Here is a 15,619-nt window from a genome sequence, read left to right as displayed (position 1 = left end):
ACCGTCAAAAGTCTTATGCCGATTTAAAGTAGAAAGAAATAGAATGTCAGGTTGGTGATAAAGTATTCTTGAAAGTGTCACCTTGGAAGAAAGTTCTCCGATTTTGCCGTAAAGGAAAACTAAGTCCATAGTTCATTGGGCCATATGAGATCATCGAAAGAATCGGGCCTATTGCATATCGGTTAGCATTACCACCGGAGCTTGATAAAATTCATAATGTGTTTCATGCGTCCATGCTACGATGATATCGATTAGATCCTTCACACGTTATTACTCCAACAGAAGTTGAGATTCAGCCTGATATGACTTACAATGAGAAACCGATTAAAATACTGGCATATAAAATGAAAGAGCTAATAAATAAAAAGGTGGCATTAGTAAAAGTTCTCTAGCAATGGCATGGATTAGAGGAAGCTACTTAGGATCCAAAGGATACTATGAGGAAGCAATACTCTAGTCTCTTTTCTAGTAAAATTTTTTTAGGACGAAATTTTCTAAGGGGGGAGAGATGTAACAGCCTATTTTCGGTGAGATCGAAACAGTGGTTTTAGGACCACAAATCCAAGCCAAAAAATAAAATTTATTTTATTTTATGGTTGGTATCATGATAGGAAGGTCACAAATCCAAGCCAAAAAATAAAATTTATTTTATTTTATGGTTGGTATCATGATAGGAAGGTCACATGAAAATTTTAGTACAAAAATTTTACCGATTGTGTGTTTAATTGGGGAAAGGACTAAATTGCATAAAATGCAAAAGTTGGGTTCTAGTAGCTATAGGTATCAAATAGCTATGTAATTCAAAACTTAAGGTCTTTATATGCTAATTAGACCATTGACGAGTAGTTAGTAGATATTTTAAAGACTCATCCATGAAAAAATTAGAAAAGGGTGGGACTAAATTGGAAATCAATAAAATTAATAGATGATAATTAATTAAAAAAGAAAAAACCATCTATTTCCATATAATCTTCCCCAATTTTTCTATAAAAACCCTAGGAGAGAGGAAGAAAACTTTTCAAGCTTAAAAAGGTATGAAATCAAGTCTCGTTTTTAGTAATTTCTATATTTTTGGAATCGGGATAGTCTAATCTTTCTATTTAAGGGATTTATTTGAAAAGTTATCAAGGTATGAAATTTGGTTCATGGATGAATATGCTGGAAATTTAAAATTTATGGTAGAAATTGAAAAGTTATTCATAGATAAAAAAAACTTTTACAAAGCAATTTTTGATGAAAACTTGATTTAGGAACTAAAATAAAAATGTGGCAAAGCCCATGGAAAATTTTGAAATTTGTAAAATTTATGTGTTGTAAGTGTGATATATAAATTTTGGCTAGGTTTGGAAAAAGGGTTAAATATCATGAATTTCATTTTCCGGGCCTAGGGACGAAATTAAAATTTTTGAAAAAGATAATGGCAAAATGGTAATTTTTCCTAGGTTGTAATAGGATGCAAATGTCTATGAAATGTGATAGATTAATAGTTAAATTTACCCATATAGATCCGGAGAGACCAACCACGGAACTAGATCGAGGAAAGTAAAAGGTTTTGGATTACTTGAAATTCAAATATGAACCATTTTCAAGATAAGTTCGTGTAACTTAAATATGTATATTTATATGCTTGAATTGAATGGTATAATTGTATTGATATGTGTGAGATGATATGGACAAATTATCTTGTTCCGGTCGAATGTTGAATTTCGACGGGTTAAGAATAATAGTGCATATGTTACAGATAGAATTTAGCCCGGACGAGTAATTCTAATGTAAGCCCTCTTGAGTTTAGGTTATAAATTGGATTTAGCCCGGACGGGTAATCCATATTAAGCTCTATAGAGCATATGCTACGGATAGGATTTAGCCTGGACTGGTAATCTTACTGTAAAATGTACGGCTCAAAAGTGTGCCTTTTTTTATTATGTACCCTAATGGGTGCTTCTGCACATGTTTATATTACCCCAACATCCATCGAGATTTCAATAGTTTGACGGAAAAGACTCTTGAAGTGTAGAAAGGTAAATTAATGGAAGCTTGTAATGTGATGAGCTCATCTATGTTTACTTGATATTCATATGAGATTATGTGACTAACTTGTTGAATAAGTGTATGTGTTTAGGTAACTTACCCAAAATCGATGGAATGTAAATTTATGTATGCTTGTATTAATAACTTTGATCGGTAAGTTTATTTTCCGTTATACGAACTTACTAAGCAAAAAATGCTTACTCTATTTAATTTTCCCTGTTTTATAGTACTCAAAGCTCGCAAAGGTTGGAAGTCAGCTGGAGTAATTATCACACTATCCACTATCTCATTTTGGTATAAATAGAAATATTATTTTGGTATAATGGCATGTATAAGCTTATTTGGCCAATGATGGCTTGTAATTGTTGTTTTGTAATCTAGCCATTGGAGTGGCTAGTGGTGGTCTAAGTTTGGCTATTTTTGAAGTAATATTTTTGTAATCACATAAGTGTTTATTTTGTGTTAGTTTGTTGGAATGATGTTAGCATATAAGTTTATGATAAGAGTAAGTTTATATCCTTTGATGCATGAGATAATACCACTTGATTGATTGCTAAATTTATGTGAATATAATGTTGGATTGGTGGATATATGCTTGTGAGTTTTGGTGCAAGAAAATGGTAAGTTTTGGGTGACAAATGAGGCTAGGAAATGGCTTTATTTTGGCCACATGGGTAGACTCACGGGCGTGTGTTTTGGCCGTGTGTGACACACGGCTTGTCCCATGGGCACGTGGTACGGCCATGTGTCCCCTGCATCTTAAAAATGAGAAACAAAATGCTCAGAATTGGGCACACTGGCAGGGACACGAACGTGTGTCTTAGTCGTGTAGTTAGCACGGCGTTGAACATGGGTGTGTTACATGGCCGTGTGAAAACTGCACCTAACTTTGGAAAATAAAATTCGCCACATGGCCTAGCACATGGGCGTGTGACTTGGTCGTGCGACTTCAATTTCTTCATGCCTCAAAAGTCAGAGAGTTACATGGGTTAGGGACACGAGCGTGTGTAGTACATAGCCCGACCATATGGGCGTGTCCCTAGACCACACGGGCTTGTGGGCCCTGCACCTTGGAAAATTTTTGAAAAGTCGTGAAAAATTTTATGAATTTCCGATTAAGTCCCAACTTGATTCTAATGCTTGTATTGGACCTCGAAGGTCCAATTAAGGGATGTTCTGAATGATCTCGGTAAAGGAACAATAATTTACATAAATTATTTGCAAAATGTTCTGAATGTTTCGATAATACTCTAAAACCCTGTTTCGATGATAGATACGGGTTAAGGGTGTTACAATTCTTTTGGCCAACACTATTTAAAAATGCGTATGCTTACGTAAAGAGCAGTGATCGATGTCAAAGGGTTGGAAATGTCACCAACAGAAATGAGATGCCTAGAACAAATATTGTTAAGGTAAAATTATTTGATGTTTAGGGTATTGACTTTCTCGGTCATTTCCCTCCGTCTTTTGGTCACAAGTACATATTGGTAGTAGTAGACTATGCGTCTAAGTGGGTTGAGGCTGAGGCATATCTGACAAATGATGCTAAGGTTGAGATTAAGTTTTCGTAGAAACATGTGTTCACAAGGTTTGGAACCCCAAGAGCCATCATTAATGATGAAGTGTCCCATTTTGTGAACAAGTGGTTGAAATGGTTACTCGACAAACATGGAGTGAAGCACAAGGTTGCCACAACTTACCATCCGCAAATGAATGGGCAAGCTAAACTGGCAAATAAAGAGATCAAAGGCATACTCGAGAAGGTAGTTTGCCCGAACCGACGAGATTGGTCCAAAAGACCAGATGATGCTTTTTGGGCCTATAGGGCAACATACAAGACACTTTTAGAAATGTTACCCTATAGGTTGGTCTTTGGGAAAGCCTGCCATTTGCCCTTGGAGTTAGAGCACAAAGCTTACTAGGTTCTTCAACAACTCAACTTAGATCTTAAACTTGCTAAAGAGAAACAGATGCTTCAACTCAATGAGTTAGAAGAATTCCAAATGTTCTCATACGAGAATGCCAAATTACTCAAGGAAAGACTTAAGAAATGGCATGACAAGCACATTCGAGTTTAAGAATTTGAAATAAGTTAGCAAGTCTTGTTATTCAATTCCAGATTAAGGTTCTTTCCAGGTAAGTTAAAATCACGTTGGTTCGGCCCATTTACGATTCACCACGTTTATCCATACAGAGTTGTTGCATTTCAAAGTAAGGGAGGTAATTTTCGAGTCAATGTTCAGCGCTTAAAACATTACTGGGGGTAAAATTGAACGGGATCAAATCTCGTCCATCTTATCAAATATTTAATATTTCTTTTTTTGTTCTTTTTAAATAAATTATTTAGGGTATATTTTCAGGATTAGTATGTTTAAATAAATTCTATCTAGGACATTGGAACTTAAGTGGGACTGCTTGTGACCCTTCCAATCTTTCCTGGGAATTGATTTTAACATAATCTTCCGAGAAATTATCCCCTAATTGATAAAATAAATTTTTATTTTTCAAATAAAAGGGTCAATTTTGATCCAAGCTTAAAATTGCAACTCAATTTTGAAATTTCTTTAAGTCTAGGTACTTAATTAAATTATTTTCAAAAGTTGGTTGCTCTTTTGCAAATATTATTAGATGTCTCTTTTGTAAATATTTTCAAACAACATCTAGAATAAATGTTTTAATTTAATAAAAAGATGATAATCATTAATATATAATTGTATCCATTATAACATATATTAATTATTATCAACTTTACATTAGGATTAGCTTAAATTTAATCATATTTTATTTAACAAGTTTTATTTTAATAAATTAATAGAAAATAATAATTTAATATGTATTATATTAATTATTAATTGTTGTTAACTTTGTGTACAGAGCTTAGAATTTTTTAATTATTAAATTGTTCTAAGAATTCTAATTAAACTCCTACTCCTTTTCCTTAAATTCCACCAACCTTCTCCATTATTCATCATTCAAACTCCATCCCCACCAAATACCAAATCACCTAGTGTCACAAGCCCCCAACTCCCTAGCCACAACAAGGTCCGATGACCATTCACCAAGAACTCACCTCACAAGACTGCCCCAATCATGCATTTGACGTCTCCGCTTCACACACCTCGTCTTGCTCCTAGCTCGGCCACAGGCTACCACGCTGCTACCCACTCGGTATTGTTGCCTGCGGCCCGTATAGCTGCCCATGTTAGGCCTCACTGCTCCCACGCACATCTGCCTGCATGCCCAACAGCGTCCCAGCATCCGTACAACACACCAGCCTCGCACCAACATCCTTAGCCGATAAGCCTCCAACCTACCCTATATTGACCTTTTTTTATTTATAATTATTTTTTTAAGAGTTCTTAATTTTTATAAAAAAGGATGGTTAGACAAAATTTTCTCCTAAATTTTCATTTTATTTAATTATTTAATTTTTCAATTTATGGAATTATTGATAGTTTATACTAATTAAATTTTTGAGAAAATGATTGTTTTCGTCTTCTATTCAGGTTTATCATGCCTCAGAAGAGAACTCGTGCCTCTGCCCAAATTGACGAATCACAAAACAAATTCAATTATGAAGAAGCCAAAGAGAGATATGAAAGTATTTTCAAGAATCAACAGATGCATCCAAAGAAAGGCTTTACATTGAAAGAAAGTAATTATATTGATTTCATGGTGCGCATTCGTCAGGTTGCTGAAGCTCTCAATTGGGAGTTGTTTTGTAAGAAAAGACCTAGTGTGGATGAGGAGTTAGTGTGTGAATTCTATACGAATTTAACCTCAAGCGAGTTGACGGAAGTTTGGTTCGCAGAATCAAGGTACCAATAACCTCAAACACTAATAATGAATCCTTTGAATTACCTGATTTTCAAAACGACAAATATTCTTCCTTGATGAGCAATATTGAGTCTGAAAATCTGTAAGAAATTCTCAAGGAACTTACAGTTCCAGATTCTAAGTGGACTATGTCAAAACAAATAATTCACATGTATCGAAGAGAATATTTCACACCACTCGCAAAGGTATGGTTTATTTCATTCGATTCATCCTTATGCCTATTTCAAATGGGACTACAATTTCATTAGAGCGAATGGTCTTATTATACTCAATTTTAACTAGAAAGACCATTGATATGGGAAAAACCATCCTGAGAGAAATGCAGAATTGTTCTGCTAGATGTTCTGGACCAACTTACTTTCCCTTTACGATAACAATTTTATGCTTGAAAGCTAAAATTCTTGCAAACATAAAGAAGACAAGTTTAACCAGGGCACAATCATAGATTAGGACCTCTACCGAATAGTTGGAGACTCTGTTCTACAACAACGAGTTGAAGAAAGTGAGGATCCCGAAGAAGAAGAAAAAGATCCCACAGAGATCGAACTGATGCAATCAGCTAAAATCCTTGATAAGGTAGAACCAATAGAACCAGAAGATGAACCTGATGTCGCAACTTCAATGTTCAGAACTCAATCGCCTCGCCCAGATTTTTGAAATGAGCTGTCAAAGTTGATGGACATAATGCAACATATGCAGTGGCAGCAACAAGCTTACTGAAGATATTCAAAAATAAGGGATGATTAAATCAGAAGTGCTATTACGAAAATATTTAATGACACATTTATTTTTGTGCTTGAGTTTCCAGATTTCATATTTGAACCATAGAGTCCACTATAGAAGAAGGAGCGAAGCGATTCATGCAAAAACAAAGATGATGGAGCAAAAGATGAGTCGAATTTGGAAGGATCTGTAAATAAATAAAAAGGGGGGATCTTGACTTTATTTTATTTCTATTCTTAGGTTATTTTAGGATTAAGTTTAATTAGGAATTTTTATTTTCGCATAATAAAACAAGATGTGGAAATCATTAATAAAAATGAACAAGTCACAAAGTATAAAGTGTGGCAATAGATATATACATATCTAGGATTGGATTTAAAGAGAGCTTGGTACTTAAGCAGCCAAATTGACTCACCTCCTCTTTTTTAAAATCCTACCTGGTGTATAGTATCTATTCACTTTTAACAATGAGGACATTGTTCATCTTAAGTAGGGGGATCGAAAAATTGAAATTATTTCCACTTAGAATAAATTTTTCTCTCAGTTATGATTAGGTTATATTTTGTTAAAAAAATTGAAATTTTGTTAAGTTTGCTAAACTTCAGTATGAATAAAGTTTGATTATTTCCATAACTGTTATGTTAATTGAAATATGACATAAATGTATTTTTAATAAAACATGCAAATCATACCATAAAACTTTTAGTTCCTTAGGAAAGTTAGGCGTGTATGAAAGTTTAAGTCTTTAGAATTGACTTAGTAGTTTCTTAAAGTGAAATCCTAGGAAGCATGAGAAGTTGAAAATGATTTAGGCAACTTTTTTTTGGACCATTTGAGCCTTTCAAGCTAACCATGATGAATTTTTATCCCTTGAACCCCAACTTTGAGACTATATGGCCTAATTTTATTTGGACCCTTACAATATTTAGTCATCACTTCTCTCTTATTTATCTTTAAATTATCCCAAACACTAGACTCAGTACTATTCAGAACATTCTTTGAGAATAAGTTTGGAGGATTTGAAAAGAAGTTGTAGTACATACAACAAAATGCTCGTAAAAAAAAGGAGCATGTGTACTTGAAAGAAAATAGATGTCCAAAAGAGCATGTGAAAGCAAAGTAAGTTGGTGTATTGAAGGTAAATATTTAGAAGGTCTAATTGAAGCTGAGTCTAGGGTTTTTAGCCTAAATTTAGCTATCTCTTACCTACCCCTAGTCTAGCCACGTTACAACCTTTTTAAAGACCTATTGATTCAAGTTTCTATGCTACCTACATTAGTAGAGAGAAATTGCTATGTTCAACATATGAAGACATAAGTTAAACTTAATGATTGCAGCTTAATCTTGAATAAGGGAATAAAATCAAATTGGTAGGGATTAACATGTCTTTATTAGGAAGCATTTAGTCTAATTTTTTCTATCATAAGAATGATTGAGATTAATTTGAATGATATGTATATGTAAGTAGCATAAATATCAAATATCTTGTTCTTAAGCATAAGTATACCAAATTCATGATTGTTGGGAAGAATATTGTTCTGAAGGAATTTTTCAAAGGTGTTTTTGAGAAATTATTTTCAAATTTGTGCATTACTCGGGACGAGCAATTAATTAAATTTGATGGTGTGGAAACACAAAAATATACACACTTTTTTCATGCCATTTTTAACTCAAATTCATGCAAGTTTGGTAAAATTCTTGTCGAAAAATATATAATTATTATAAAATAATTATTTTGTACTTAAATTATTAACATAATGAATTTTAATTAATTTTATAATTAATTTTGATTAATTTTGATTATTTTCGACAGATTTGCACAAAGGGCAAAAACGGCTCGACAGGCACTACTAGAAGCACAAAACAAAGAAACAATTTTGAAGCATCAAGGCGAATTAATTTTTCAGCCTAAGATAGTCCAAATTATTTTTATTAATTCATAATATTATTAATTTTAATTTATATCCAATTTAACTTGGGTTAAATAAATTATTATTAATTAATTATGAAAAGTGGCTCAATTGAGCCGAACCAACCGAGTATCGGGCAGCCCAAAATCGTCCCATATGCTGACACAATCAGCTTTCTTTGCTGATTAATTATCTTGCAAAATGGCCCTTGAAGACTTTTTCAAATTGCAAACAAACCCCTCCACTATTTGTGCCTCTAGATTTGCCCCTACTTTAATATAGCAAGTTTGAAAACTTCAAACTTGCCACATGTGTGGCCGGCCATGGGAGGGCTCTTTGGCTGCTGATTTTGGCTATTTTTATCAGCCCTCTCAACTATAAAAACCCCCCTTGGCTGGTCATTTCAAACACAACTCAACTTTCCTCATCTCTTCTCTTCTCTCTCAATTTTCACTCTTCATTTCCCATTCATTTTTCTTTATTCTCTTGCCGATTTCACCTTTTGAAAAAGAGTCTTTCATCCACCATTTGGAGCAGCATTAAAGTGTTTGTAGCAGCCTCAGTTAGACAAGAACAGGCATAGAAGAAAGAGTGGAGCAAACCAGTCAAGCCACGGAGAAACACCAGATTTGAATCTTGTTCCCTATCCTTTTAATTTTTGTTGTTGTTATGATGAACATGTCTATGAATATTTGTGACGTTGAAATGTCTAATTTAATTGATATTGCTTAAATTTAATTCATGTTAGGTTGATTGCATTTTGTCTACTTAATTTATTAAAATTGTGTTTGTGCTGTTATAGGCCTCGGTAATATGTTTGATTAAGTAAAACCATGACTAAGTTATTCTTGCATTATAATTGTAAGGTAACTAATGAATTAATTATTTAAACAGATTGAAATTGTAATTAATTGACACAATACTTAATCAGTACATGTTTAATCATCTAAGGTAGTTGAGGGTTAAATTAGCAACGGTATCTAACAATACTTTTGCCTTGCATAACTTGCAAGATTATTGTGATTAAATTGTTTCAAGGTAGAAATACATTGTTACCTCACGTAATCTTTTATGTGCTTATAAGATTGAATTAATTGTTTGAATTGGCATAGAGATATGTACAAGTGATTATTTTAATTTCATAAGTATGTATGTGCATTAACACATTTGCTTATTAAAATTTGTTTAATCGGTTGAATTGACATAGAGATATAGTCAAGAGATAAATGGATTTTGGTAGGTAAGTATGTTCATAAGTTAGCAAATTACCGAGTTGCGTGAATTTATTCGTAACAACATAATCATGAGTTTAGTAATTCTAAGTTAAGAAATGTAATTAACCTAACACAACTATCTCATCTTGATTAAAATCATCTTTTGAAATCGTGCATTGAAACTTTTTTTTTATTTTACTTTGTTTTCTAAATTTTAATCACCTCTTCAAATCAAGATATTTTTCTTCACCAAAGTCTTTTAAATTACATTCATAAATAATTCTTTTCACAATCCTTATGGGTACAATAACTCGAAATTTACTTGTCACTTTATTACTTGTTACAATTGTGTACACTTGCATATTTCCATCGTTCCAAATACTCACACAAAGTGTGTAACAACCCGTTTTTAGTCAAATTGGAACAGTGGTTTCGGGGACCACAAATCCAAAATCAGAATATTTATTTTATTATTATTTTAATGTTTATAGCATGATATGATGATTGTGTGAAAATTTCGTTAAGAAATTTTATTGTTTGATCAGTCAATTTGATAAAAAGAACTAAATCGTGTAATGTGCAAAACTGTTGTTCTAATAGCTAAAGGTGTCAAATAGCTATAGAACCTTAAAGTAAGGGTCCTTAAGGAGTAATTAGACCACTTCATTTGTGAGTGTACAAATATGGGTAAATGTTAAGTGAAATAATAATGCTTTTATTAAGGTTAAATTGGTAAATTATAAAATAAAGGTTACTTAATTAAAACAAAAGACAAATTGTTTCATTCATCTTTCTCTCAATCAAAAATAAGAAAAAATGGAAGCCATTGATGAGCTTTGAGGGCTCGGTTAATGCATGCTTAAATTGTAAGTGATTTTTGACCCGATTTTTAGTGATTTTTATGTTTTTGAGTTCGTTGTAGCTCAATCTATCTAACCCGTACCTTCGATTTCAAAACTGTTAAAATTTGTGAGAATTTCCATTGATGTATATATGTGTTCTTTGATGATTTATGATGAATTGTGAATATTTGATAATAGTTATGCAAGTTTGGTAATGTGATTTTGAGTAAAAAATGCAAATTAGGGATTAATTTGTGAAAAGTGATAAATTTGTGGTTGAATGTGTGAAAATTTGATAATTATGGGCTGTTAGGGGTATAATAGTAATTCGGCTAAGAATGAGTGTTTTGAAATTTGCATGAATTTTTGATTTTGTGCAATAATGACTAAGTTGTAAAAATGTGAAAGTTTAGGGGCTAATGTGTAAAATAGATCAAATGTATATTTTGGATTGAATTGAATAAATAGAGAAATAAATAAGTTGATTTTGATATTATATAGATCAAGAAAAGTGAAATTTGGAATTAGATCGGGGAAAAGACAAAGTACTCAATTAATCGACCAGTTTCATCGTTTTTGAACCTGAGGTAAGGTCGTATGTGATAAATTTCTCTATAATTGTATTTTAAATGCTTTGATATATTATAAGTTATAAATATGAGACTTCATTAAGTTTGACAATGGCTTGATGATATTTCGGCATTTGAAATCCTGGTTGAACTTTAGGAATAGTTTAGGATACTAATGACATGTAATTAGGGGAAACATTGAGTTGGCTTCGAGCCATATTATTAGCGCTTCAGGTGCGAGTTATGCCAATTTGGCTTCGGGCCTAGAATATCGGTTGATTTGGCTTTGGGCCATGATATCAGTATTTCAGACATAAGTTACCTTGATTTGGCTTCGAGCCATGGTTTAGGTACCTAGTTTGCGAGACTCCTGAGTATCCGAACTTTATTCCGAATGGTTCAATGGGTAAACGATAGATGTGGATGAGTATGAGATTGATGCTAGATGATACAGGTACATACATGAATTATATAAGTTTCAAATTGAGGAAACTTGTGAAGGAAATGTATACTCTCACAATTGAGTATTTGAAAGGTTTGCTAATTAATGTAAGTTACATGTTGGTATATTCAAATTATTTAATTATATTTGTGAGATTGCATTGAGTTTATTTCATACAAGCTTACTAAGCTTTATAGCTTACTTTGTTTATTTTTCCCGTGTTTTATAGTGTTATCAAAGCTAGCTCGGATTCGGGGATCGTCTGAAATCGCTTCGCACTATCTACCTATCTCTTGGTACATATGAACTTTGGTATTTTAAATATATGGCATGTATAGGGACTTTGAGTCATTTTGGTATTGTAGCATGATTTTGGCCATTTGTGTTGGCTTGTAAAAATTAAATGTTTGGTTGTATGTTAGCCATTTAAGTTCGCGTAGTTTGGCAATTATGTGAGGTATATATATGTGTTAATGCCTCTTAGTGATATGGTCCATGTTTGCTTGGGAATGGCTTGTTTAATACAACTCTTAAGGTAGCTAATAGTTGATGAATTGAGAATGGTTATGCTTGTAAATTGGTGCAAAATGATGTATGTTTGGTAAAGGTTTAGTTAGTTTATTTGTATATGTGTTTTTGGTATGTTTTGAATGAGTAAAACATGAGTTTATAAGCATGTTGGTTGTTAGTATTAGAAATGGAATGATTTAGCCTTGATTATGGATAAGTTAGATGTTCATTTATTCTATGAATTGGTATCATTTAGGTTATGTAGGTACATGCAAATTTTGGGTGACAAATTGGCTTGGTAAATAACCTATTTTTGTCCACACGGGCAGAGACACAGGCGTGTACCTCAGCCATGTGTGACACACGGTGAAGTACACGGTCGCGTGTCCCCTGGTGTTAAAATTGAAATCAAGTAAGTATGCTCCACACGGCCTCACACACGGACGTGTGACTTGGCTGTGTGGCATAAGTCAGTATACCTACAGGTTTGGCATGGCCTAGCACACGGCCTAGCACACGGGCGTATGTGTTGGCCGTGTAACCTAAGTCAGAGAGTTACACGGGGTTGGAAACGGGCTGGGACACGACCATGTGCTCCCATTTCGAATGTCCACATGGCTTGTGACATGGGCGTGTCTGGTGGCCGTGTAAGACACACGACCGGGCCACATAGGTGTGTGTCCCCTGTTTTGGGAAATTTTCAAAGTTTCGTGAAAGTTTCCTAAGATATCAGAGCTGCAATTTGGTCGATTCTAGGACTAACGTAGTGTATGTGAAAGCCTAGCTATACATGCCATATATAAACTTTGATAGTGTGATGACTCCTGACATTTTAAAATGTGTTTTCATATAGTAATGGATCTCAATCGAGCTATAGTTGATGAGGTTGAAAGTAATGCGCCAGCTCCCACTCAAGGAACAGCGCCTTCTGAATCTAGACCTGCATCGTGTAGCCAAGGAAGAAAGGCTAAAGAAGCCTTATTCCAAATGTAACACCCCTTACCCGTATTTGATGCCGAAACAGGGTACGAGGCGTTACCAGACATAAACTCATACAATCATACAAAATCGGGCCATAAAATTTTGCCCAATTTTAAAACTTTTCATTCACATGCATATCGTCCCTTATATGGGCCTTCGAGGCCCAAAACATACATTGGCTGTGGTTTAGGACTAAACCAAGAACTCTCGAAACTTATACAATCCTTAGAAAATTTTCCTATTTTGGAGGGTCACACGCCCGTGTGGGTAGGCCGTGTGGTCTCACACGCCCGTGTGGCTTGGGACATGCCCGTGTCCTCATCTCGTGTAACTCTCTACTTATGATGTCATCAGCTAAATTGAGGTCACACGGCCAAGTCACATGCCTGCACAGCTGTGTCTCTACCCGTGTGTTTACTACTGAGCATTCTGTTTTATCAAATTACTATACAGGGGACACACTGCTAGATCACATGCCCATAGAGGCAGACTGAGTGTCACACATGGCCTAGACACATACCCGTGTGCCTACCTGTGTGGACAACTTTGAGGTTATTTTTCAAGCCAGTTGCCACCCTTATTTTCACATACACATACATGAATTCAAAGGCATCTATCATGGCATAAGTGAGCACCTAAACATACACAAACAAGACATGACCGTGATCATTTCATATTTACTTATACATGCATAAGACTTCATAGTTTGTCAAACCCAACTTACCAATTCTCATTTAAGCCATGTTTATCATCATACTAAACAAATCCAAATTAAATTATCAAGCATTCATAACCATAACACATCACCATTGCATGGGCACATGTATACTTAAATAAATAGGCTTACAACCCAATAATCAATATGAGCCACATCTCATGGCTTATACCAAATAAATCAAATATCAATATAAGCAAATATAAGCCAATTTATATGGCTTCACATTACATCAAACCCTTAACCATTACAAGCCAATACCTTTGGCTAAATCGTAATGACACATTCACAATTGACTAAGTCCCTATACATGCCATAAACTTAAGAGGTTTGTATTCATTTTTACCCACAATTATAGCTTGATAGTGTGATGACATCTCCGACGGTCTCCAACCTAGCTAATTTAACCTATAAGACATGGAAAGGGAGGGGGTAAGTTATATAATATAGCTTAGTAAGCTCATATGCAAATAATAACAACTATTAACATTCATTTACTTTATCCATGCATAAGAGTACTATAATTTCAATTAGCATTAGATTTTAAGATTTCTACTTACTCATTCATAGTGATTACTCCTTTAATTTATAAACACCATTTACATGCCTTGGCATTAGCCTAGCCACTATAGTTTTCCTATTATAACATATCACATTAACTAACAAGTTATTTCCATCCTCTTAATCACATGCACATTATTTTTGAGTAATCATAATTTCAATGTATAGTTCAATCACCTTTCACTTTTCTAAGCTCGTATCTTACTCTATTCTCATAATGTCTTTATACGGCAATTATGTCTGTCTTTGTTTTCCTCATATCCAATGAAACACAATTTTAATAAATGAACCATAATATATCACAATCAATTAGGCTCCTAAGCCTATCACATGATCATTATCAAATCTTATCATGCATCCATTCAACATAAATGTAGACCATTTGTCGCAAGGTTATCAATGTTTCACAAGCATAACTTGTTCGTGTACATTCTGACCAAGAATTCATCATTTATCAAATTCACTTCACATAAGTTCCGTGTACATACCTATACCACTCACAATAGTCATATACTTTCTCATTCTTAGCATACCCATTGAAATACAATTCAAGCATATAAACATATTAGGTCACATCTCAATTCGGCCAATCAGCCTAACACATAATCATCATTCATATTCATCATATATCCAGCATCACGAGTATGTGCACTATCAATCACTATGGGTAATAAACAATCATTTCCACAATAATCATGAATTTACAATTATAGGCCTACGTACATGCCTGTTTACTCGTAGTAATTTCATTCTCATACTCCTCTTTAATTTACTTGTTGAACACATTGAAATACTAAGTATGCTCGAGGATCTCATACTCTTAGTACCGTATCAATGCCATATCCCGGATATGGTCTTACATGAAATATCATATCGACGCCATGTCCCTGACATGGTCTTATATGAAATCACACACCGATGCCATATCCTAGATATTGTCTTATACGAAATCTCAGTAGCTCTAATATCATGACATTTGTATTCTACCCTTGAGGTTAAATCGAGATTTCTCATTTCTCGAAACCTCGTCAGAATCATCATTAATCCATTTCATAAAAAAAGGTATACAATTCATGCAATATCGAAATATTAAATACATAACATAAGGTTGCATTATTTACGTATGAACTTACCTCGACACCAAAATGGCAAAAGGGACTTAACCGTCAATTTCTTGTTTTCCCCCATTCAAGGTCCGAACCTCGTTTTCTCTTATCTATAATATCACCTTTAGTCTATTTATTAGTCATATTAGTCAATGTGATCCAAAAATCATACTATGGC

This window comes from Gossypium arboreum, chromosome 3 (genome assembly GCF_025698485.1).
Source record: "Gossypium arboreum isolate Shixiya-1 chromosome 3, ASM2569848v2, whole genome shotgun sequence".
Lineage (NCBI taxonomy): Eukaryota > Viridiplantae > Streptophyta > Magnoliopsida > Malvales > Malvaceae > Gossypium > Gossypium arboreum.
The sequence above is the reverse complement of the archived record's forward strand: the minus strand, read 5'-3'. Positions refer to the sequence as shown.